Genomic DNA, 9099 nt, shown 5'->3' with positions numbered 1-9099 from the left:
ACACATAACAAGTTTGTGTCTAGGTGTTTAAATGGTAATCATCATGGTGGTGATAACATCGGTAGATGCAAAAAGATCTTTGTGGCACTTATCTGTCCTGATGGCGTCCTCTGTGGCGCCGATGAGGAGCACACGAAAGATGTATTCCTGTGACTGGTGACCTAATTTTGCGAGTTCATGTGCTCTTAAAGTCTTCTAGTACTCCACTTTGGCGAGTTCATGTGCTCTTAAAGTCTTCTGTACTACACTTTCTCGAGTAGATATGGATCACTCTAGCGGGATGGAGTGGTCAAACTAGACATCAGGTCTAAGGGCTAGTTTACACCGTTTAATTAAAGTCCAATTCAATCGCGTGCAAGATTTTTCTGGTTGTGCTTGGTCATCTTACTTGGCTGGTTCTCTGGCCGGTTGAGGATAAGAACATGTACAGCCAACCATGTTAAGGACCAAGAATACTGTATTTTCAGTATGTGTTCCGTCGTTTCCATTGCTTTCTGTGCTGGTCTGCATCATATCATCAGATTCTAATAAGATATTATATAGAGATATACTACATTTTGTCCAACAATGGTGAAATCGACTAGGTAGCCGTAGCCCGTAGGTAGTACAAGTCAAACTAACAGTGCATTCGAAGAATTGACTCTAGCTGCAAGTACATGCACCATGGCCCGAGCATGCACATGGAATTAATTGTACCGTATGGTACTGACTGCCCGATTGAGTCGTGATCCTCAAAGTCATTGGATCCCGCACAAGCACACGACAAGTTTTAAGTTTTAATTGCCAAAACTTATGATATTTTTGGTCGCTCGTACCAAGATTTAGAAGTTGAAACAATTTTCTTGGTCACAGGTTCTGAAACTTACGGTTTTGCTAGTCGCTCGTACTAAGTTTTAAAAGTTGAAACTTAACAAAAATTTTAAAACTCATCAAAACATATTCAAAATAGATATCATTTGAAAGATCTCCCTCGTCACCAGGAACATGAATATGCAAAGAGTACTTCATTTGAACTTTTGATTCAAAAGGTATGAAATATTGAAAATCGAAAGCAAAAAAAAAAGGCCCACCCCCGTGTGCTACAAATCCCCGGTATTTGCTTCACGTTTTGTTGCTTAGTCAATTCAATAGGGTGGCACTCAGGATTGACCAACGTTGGTGAAAACGATTGTTGGTGCTGGTTGTCATATCATAGTCTAAAGCCATATATGGATTCTGGCCGTACGTACACCCATCGTCATGACACTCCGTTAGTTGGCAGCAAGTTGTAGCCAGCGACCAAAGATGTACTTTCAGCATGATGTACACAAGTTTGATGAAAACGATATGCGGCGGGCATATATATATTCTTGAAAATCTTACGGCGTCGCACTCAAAGAAAAATACGTGAAAGGGTGACTTTCGGCGAAAAGAGGACAAAGCTGAATCTTAGCTAAGATACAAATCGAACATCATCATCAATTGATGCTTATAGTTAAATATCTTCATTTGCTTATAGCAGGGACTTGTATGCTAAAAAGAAAAATACAGGTACGTCTCCCGTTGAATTTTCCCAGGGGTGGCAAACTACGTACACTACGATAAGCTATCCATCTATCTATGTGATTCAGATTGTTGGATGCACTGCACGATTTCTTCTCACTCCAGAGATAATTTCATGGCTAGCTGCTCCTCTAAGATTTGATACCCGAAAGATAGGAGTTGATGCATGTTTGATAAGTGCTAATTAGAGAGATGACCTCCTTTGCGCGGAACTTCAGCTGATTAGAGAGATGACCTCCTTGGCGATTAAGATCTCCTTGCGGTATTCGTGGGCACCTTTGCTGGTTACGAAAGCCAAACGGACTTCTTTGTGACACAAATCAATGTAGAGAACCGTTCAAAGAGTTGGCTATAGCTAGCATGGACGGCGATCTGAAGTCTCAAGTCCCATTAATTTGCCATCGACTCGTACATGTATGGAGATCAAAACAGTTGCTACCGAGTACCGACTGGTTTAAAGGTGCAGAGCAATTAGTCTCAGGTCGGCGCAAACTTTGGAAGGTGGCAACAAGCACACGTTCAATAATATAAGGCCCATGCATTAGGGACCGTGGGCATCGTCATCGGTAACCTACAAAGTAAGACCTGCGAACATGCTTACTACATCTACATGAATCAAGAGCTGGTTAGCTAGCGACCGGAGGTGTATTCTTGTCAGCTGGAAGGTTTTGCTAGCTGGACTGCTGGAGTAAGCAAATGTTAAGTTATAGGACTAGCTGGCTTATGGTTGATACTACAAGGTCCTCTGGGTCGTCGCCTTGGATGCCGGCCACACGGTGGCGGTCTGGCAGACCTATCATTGGGGCGAGTCGGGCCGGGCCCAGATAGCCGGAGGTGGTGCTGGGCACCATTGCCTATCAGCAACCAGACCTTGAATTTTGTGAACATTTAAAACAATATATGAACATTTTTATAAAACGAGATCATTTCTAAGAACTTTGTGGTTTTTTTATATTTTGAATACTATTCAAAAGTTTGAACTTTCATTTAAATAGGAATTGTTTTTTTAATCTTTAAAAAACAGGAAAATGAGAATGCTTTTTATAAAAATGTGATCATTTTCAAATAAAAGTAAAATATAAAAAATTAAATGGAAATAAGAAAAACAAAAGAAAGACTGAAAAACCCTAGTAAAAACTAGTAAGTAAAAACAAAAAGGAAAAACAAAAAACTGACCGGAACGTCCTAGAAAGTTCCTAAACCAGGAAAATCAGAGTCAGAATCTTCCCAAATTGGAATCTTGTACAAATGGCTAACAAGCTAAATGGGATTGGCACAGTCAATCACTCGCCTCGCTAGCTCTGTGAAATTTAGTCAGTCGCTCACTTGACAAATGGTTGTAAAGAGCACCAAATAGGGTATAGCGTTGAAGATGCCCTTATATTTTAGAAACTGTTTTGATATCCAAACATCAACTTTTTATCTAACTATCCATGTGATTGAGAATGCTGAGTCCACTGCATGATTACTTCTCACTCCATAGGTAACTTCATGGCATCGAAAGGATTAATTTTGAATTTTCAAAATTAAGGCCTCCAAAATGCCCTACTCCCACCAGGGCCCCATTTTCATTGTACTAGAAAATAGAGACTTACAAGTACTCCACAAAATTTTGGCCCCCTGAGAGATAGGAGTTGATGCATGTTCGCTGATTGCTAATAAGAGGGATGAACCTCAATGCGTGGCACTTCAGTTTCAAGCCGGTCTATAAAAGAAAATTGTGGTCAAAGTTATGTTTTGAAAACGGTTTTCATATCCAAAGCATCAGCTTTTCAAGGAGTAGCGCCGCACTGCAAGCAACTTTCGATCCTGTTTTCACTGTTTTGTTGGCTACGAAGTCTAAATGTAGTTCTTGTAGACAAAGTCATGGTAGACCGTGCAAATGGTCGTTGCTCTAGCTGCAATGCATGCATGGAAGCGCACGGTGGTGCTGACTGGTTGCTGATTGTGTGTGGAGTGGTATGATGGCTGCAAACATGGACGGGTGATCTATAGCCTGAGCTCTCATTAGTTGTAGATGGTTTGGTGAAGTGTGAAACAAGCCATGTAAAGTGCAGAGAATTTGACCTAGCGCACCGTCATCACTAATCTAATGCCAAGAACCGGACAAGTTTTCCAAGGCAAGATACCTTATAGCCTAAATAGTTGTTGAGTAGAGAGACGTGTTCCTTTCCGTGGCACCCTTTTGTGCCGTATGTTCCTTATGAAGCTGTAATCACTCTTCTCCAAACCCATTATATGATAAGCAATGCATATCATATAAGATCTCCTTGCAGTATTCGTGGGCACGTCGGTCATTGGTTATGAAATCCAAACGGGATTCTTTGTAAACGAAATGCAAGAGCGCTCCAACCTCAAAGAGTTGACTCCACCTGAGCTAAACACGTCGCAAGGAGTACGGTACGGCAATCGAAAGTCTTACGTCCCATGAAAATGGGGAGGTGCATTGGATTTAGACGTACGGTTGGTGAAGATAAGGAAATAGATCGATGAACGGTTGTTCAGAGCGAACTTTGCAAGGTGGGTACAAGCATGTGCTGTTATGCGGCACTTCAAGATAATATAAAGTCCCACGCATTGGGGCCGTACACATGCAAGATCATCAAGTACGGAGTACGGTGGTTGGTACTTCTATCTGTACTATTCTCGATGCATTGTCATCGGCGACCTAAAGTCCATTGACCATATATACGTGGTACTCCATGTATCAAGAGCTAGCTTGAGACAGGAGCTGTATATTCGTCAGCAGCAGGTACGTTTTGCTAGCTTTTTTTTTCGAGAGCATACGTTTTGCTAGCTGGAGTAAACAAGTTTAGAGGACACTCTTCGTGGTGTCTATCGACTGCATGCTAACTTCACAATGTTTTTTTTTTCAATCAAAGGAGCCTCCAAGCCCAACAATGCTAAATGAAGGCTGGCCTCTATGGAGGCCTTAATTTTGATAAGATAAATCAAATACACGCTCTTACGTTTCAGTTTTTTTTTTTGAAAAAAATACACGTATACCGAGAGACATAGTGTACATGTGTGCAATTTTTCATGATAAAAAACAAATTTGCGGCTTTTCAGCACACATACTGTTCATCCTCAAAGTCCTAGATTTTTGTTTGCAGCTTGCAATTCAAGGTATTTCATCGTGAAATTTTATATTACATCCTTGTATATGTGTATATACTTTTTCAGAATTTCCTAAAACTGAAAATTTTCAATTTAAAAAAAAATTAAGGCCTCTATGGACCACGGCCTTCAAAACGCCCTACTCCCTCCAGGCCTGCAGTTTCATTGAAGGAAATAGAGTCTTACAAGTGCACCACGAAATTTGACCCCCGAATGATACAAATTGATGCATGTTCACTGATTGTTAATAAGAGGGACGAGCCCCTTTGCGTGGTACTTCAGTTTCAAGCCGGTCTAAAAGAAAATCGTGGTCAAAAGTTATGTTTTTAAAACGGTTTTGATATCCAAAGCATCAACTTTCCAAGGAGGAGCGCCGTATTGGAAGCAACTTTCGATTCTGTTTTCACTCTTTAGTTGGCTAAGAAGTATAAATGTATGTAGATCTTGTAGAGAAAGTCATGGTATATTGTGTGTGGAGTAGTATGATATTCGGGTTGCAAACATGGACGGGTGATCTATAGCCTGAGCTCTCATGAGCTGTAGATGGTTTGGTGAAGCCTGAAACAAGCCGTGTAAAGTGCATGGCAACCAGTACACGGTATACACACGTCCAGAGAGTTTGACCTAGCGCATTGTCATCACTAATCTAATGCCAGGAACAGGACAAGCTTTGCATGGCACCCTTTTGCGCCGTACGTTCCTTATGAAGCTGTAGGCAGTAGGCTCTTCTCCAAACCCCTTATATGATAAGCAAATGCATATCATATAAGATCTCCTTGCAGTATTCGTGGGCACGTTGGTCGTTGGTTACGAAATCCAAACGGGCTTCTTTGTACACAAAGTTCAAGATCGCTCTCTCGGAGATGCTCATAGGGATAGGGTATGCGTGTGTATGTTCATAGGGGTGAATGTATGGGCGTATATATGAGCGCTTGTGTCTGTACCAATGTTAAAAAAAAGTTCAAGATCGCTCAAACCTCAAAGAGTGACTCTAGCTGAGCTAAACACGTTTTCCTAAAAAAAAGCTGAGCTAAACACGTCGCAAAGTTATTCGCCGGCCTCTCTCTTGCACGCACGTGCAACAAAGAGTACGGTACGGCGATCGAAAGTCTCTGGCGTCCCTTGAAATGGGGAGGTGTATTGTATTTAGACGTACGGTTGGTGAAGATCAAAAAACAGATCGATGTACGGTTGGTCAAAGCAAACTTTGCAAGGTGGCTACAAGCATGTGCTATTATGCGGCACTCCAAGATAATATAAAGTCCCAGGTCATGTCGCCGTACACATGCAAGATCATCAAGTACGGAGAACGGTGGTTGGAACTTCTATCTGTATACTCGATGCATTGTCATCGGCGACCTAAAGTCCATTGACCATACGTGGTACTCCATGTATCAAGAGCTGGCTAGCTAGAGACAGGAGGTGTATATTCTTCAGCAGATACGTTTTGCTAGCTGGAGTAAACAAGTTAATAGGAGTAGCTGATGGCTCACACTTGACACTCCGAGGTCATCTGGGCCTCGCCTTCTACGCCAGCTACAGGACAAGGAGAAATTGTGTACTTGTAGTCTTGTACGACGTATTGTATATGTTTTATAATGTATTACTCTCTATGTACTAGTAAGTGTGCACGTGCAACGCACATCTCAACCAAAGCAACACATGAAACTAATATGCACTGGTAGAAAAAGAGGCTTCCGTCCAGCCCCATTAGTCGCGAAACTGTAGGAACCGCGACTAATGAAGTCTTTAGTCGCGGTTCGGCAGACGAACCGCGACCAAAGGCTTGGGCCAGGGCGCTCGGTGGCCAGCTGGTGCACGTGAGGGGCTTTAGTCGCGGTTGGCCAGGCCAACCGCGACTAAAGGTGCCCAAAGGCCTTTAGTCGCGGTTGGCCTGGCCTACCGCGACTAAAGCTCCTTCCCTATATATACCAGTTCAGCGCACTCACTTAGCCATTTGGTGCCACTTCTCTTCACAAGGGGGTGTAGGTTTGCTTTTGGTTCCTCTTATGCACACAAGGTGTTTGATGAAATGCCCAACAGCGTGAAACAAACATGATATGAAGTGTTGGAGCCACACTTGAGGTTCCTCCTCGATCGCGGTTAGCAACTTGAACCTTTCATGCATGTGTGTCATTGATAAAATATGCATGTGTGTTGTTCATTGTTTAATTTCTATTGTTTATAGCTAGTTACTTTAACAAATGCATGATGGTTAATTATATATTTTATATTATAATAATGCAGATGAATCGGCAATGGATGTACGGTAACCGACTCTCCCGCGAGTTCACTACGGGTTTGAAAGATTTCCTCGTAGTGGCTAATGCGAACAAGAAGAAGGGTTTTGTTATCTGTCCATGTGTTGACTGTAAGAATCAGAAGGGTTACTCTTCCTCAAGAGAAGTTCACCTGCACCTGCTTCGGCACGGTTTCATGCCAAGCTATAATTGTTGGACCAAGCATGGAGAAAGAGGGGTTATAATGGAAGAAGATGAAGAAGGGGATGATTTCATCGATGAAAGCTATCTTGCTCATTTCGGTGATACTTTCATGGAGGATGCTGAAGGTGAAGGGGAAGGTGAAGGGGCAGGTGAAGGGGAAGGTGAAGGTGAAGGTGAAGAAGAGGCACGTGATGAGACCGTTGATGATCTTGGTCGGACCATTGCTGATGCACGGAGACGCTGCGAAACTGAAAAGGAGAGGGAGAATTTGGATCGCATGTTAGAGGATCACAGAAAGTCGTTGTATCCTGGATGCGATGATGGTCTGAAAAAGCTGGGCTGCACACTGGATTTGCTGAAATGGAAGGCACAGGCAGGTGTAGCTGACTCGGCATTTGAAAACTTGCTAAAAATATTGAAGAATATGTTTCCAAAGAATAACGAGTTGCCCGCCAGTACGTACGAAGCAAAGAAGGTTGTCTGCCCTCTAGGTTTAGAGGTTCTGAAGATACATGCATGCATCAACGACTGCATCCTCTACCGCGCTGAATACGAGAATTTGAATGAATGCCCGGTATGCACTGCATTGCGTTATAAGATCAGAGGCGATGACCCTGGTGACGATGTTGAGGGCGGGAAACCCAGGAAGAGGGTTCCCGCCAAGGTGATGTGGTATGCTCCTATAATACCACGGTTGAAACGTCTGTTCAGGAACAAAGAGCATGCCAAGTTGTTGCGATGGCACAAAGAGGACCGTAAGTCGGACGGGGAGTTGAGACACACCGCAGATGGAACGCAATGGAGAAAGATCGACAGAGAGTTCAAAGATTTTGCAGCTGACGCAAGGAACATAAGATTTGGTCTAAGTACAGATGGCATGAATCCTTTTGGCGAGCAGAGCTCCAGCCATAGCACCTGGCCCGTGACTCTATGCATCTACAACCTTCCTCCTTGGTTGTGCATGAAGCGGAAGTTCATTATGATGACAGTGCTCATCCAAGGTCCGAAGCAACCCGGCAACGACATCGATGTGTACCTAAGGCCATTAGTTGATGAACTTTTACAGCTGTGGGGCAGACCTGGTGTCCGTGTGTGGGATGAGCACAAAAAAGAGGAATTTAACCTACGAGCGTTGCTTTTCGTAACCATCAACGATTGGCCTGCTCTTAGTAACCTTTCGGGACTGTCAAATAAGGGATACAATGCATGCACGCACTGCTTACATGAGACTGAAAGTGTACATTTGCCAAATTGTAAGAAGAACGTGTACCTTGGGCATCGTCGATTTCTTCCGAAAATTCATCCAGTAAGAAAGAAAGGCAAGCATTACAACGGCAAGGCAGATCACCGGCCGAAGCCTGCGGAATGCACTGGTGCTGAGGTATTTGATATGGTCAAGGATTTGAAAGTCATCTTTGGAAAGGGTCCTGGCGGACAATCAGTTCCGAAGGGAGCTGACGGGCACGCAGCCATGTGGAAGAAGAAATCTATATTCTGGAAGCTAGAATATTGGAAAGTCCTAGAAGTCCGCTCTGCAATCGACGTGATGCACGTTACGAAGAATATTTGCGTGAACCTCCTAAGCTTCTTGGGCGTGTATGGGAAGACAAATGATACAAAGGAAGCACGGCAGGACCAGCAACGTTTGAAAGACCCTGATGACCGGCATCCGGAATGGTTTCAAGGTCGTGCCAGCTACGCTCTGACCAAAGAAGAGAAGGTCATCTTTTTTGAATGCCTGAGCAGTATGAAGGTCCCGTCTGGATTCTCGTCCAATATAAAGGGAATAATAAACATGGCGGAGAAAAAGTTCCAAAACCTGAAGTCTCACGACTGCCACGTGATTATGACACAATTGCTTCCGATTGCTTTGAGGGGGCTCCTGCCGGAAAATGTTCGAGTAGCCATTGTGAAGCTATGTGCATTCCTCAATGCAATCTCTCAGAAGGTAATCAATCCAGAAGATCTACCACGGTTACAGAACGATGTGATCCAA

This window comes from Triticum dicoccoides, chromosome 6A (genome assembly GCF_002162155.2).
Source record: "Triticum dicoccoides isolate Atlit2015 ecotype Zavitan chromosome 6A, WEW_v2.0, whole genome shotgun sequence".
Taxonomy (NCBI): Eukaryota; Viridiplantae; Streptophyta; class Magnoliopsida; order Poales; family Poaceae; genus Triticum; species Triticum dicoccoides.
The sequence above is the reverse complement of the archived record's forward strand: the minus strand, read 5'-3'. Positions refer to the sequence as shown.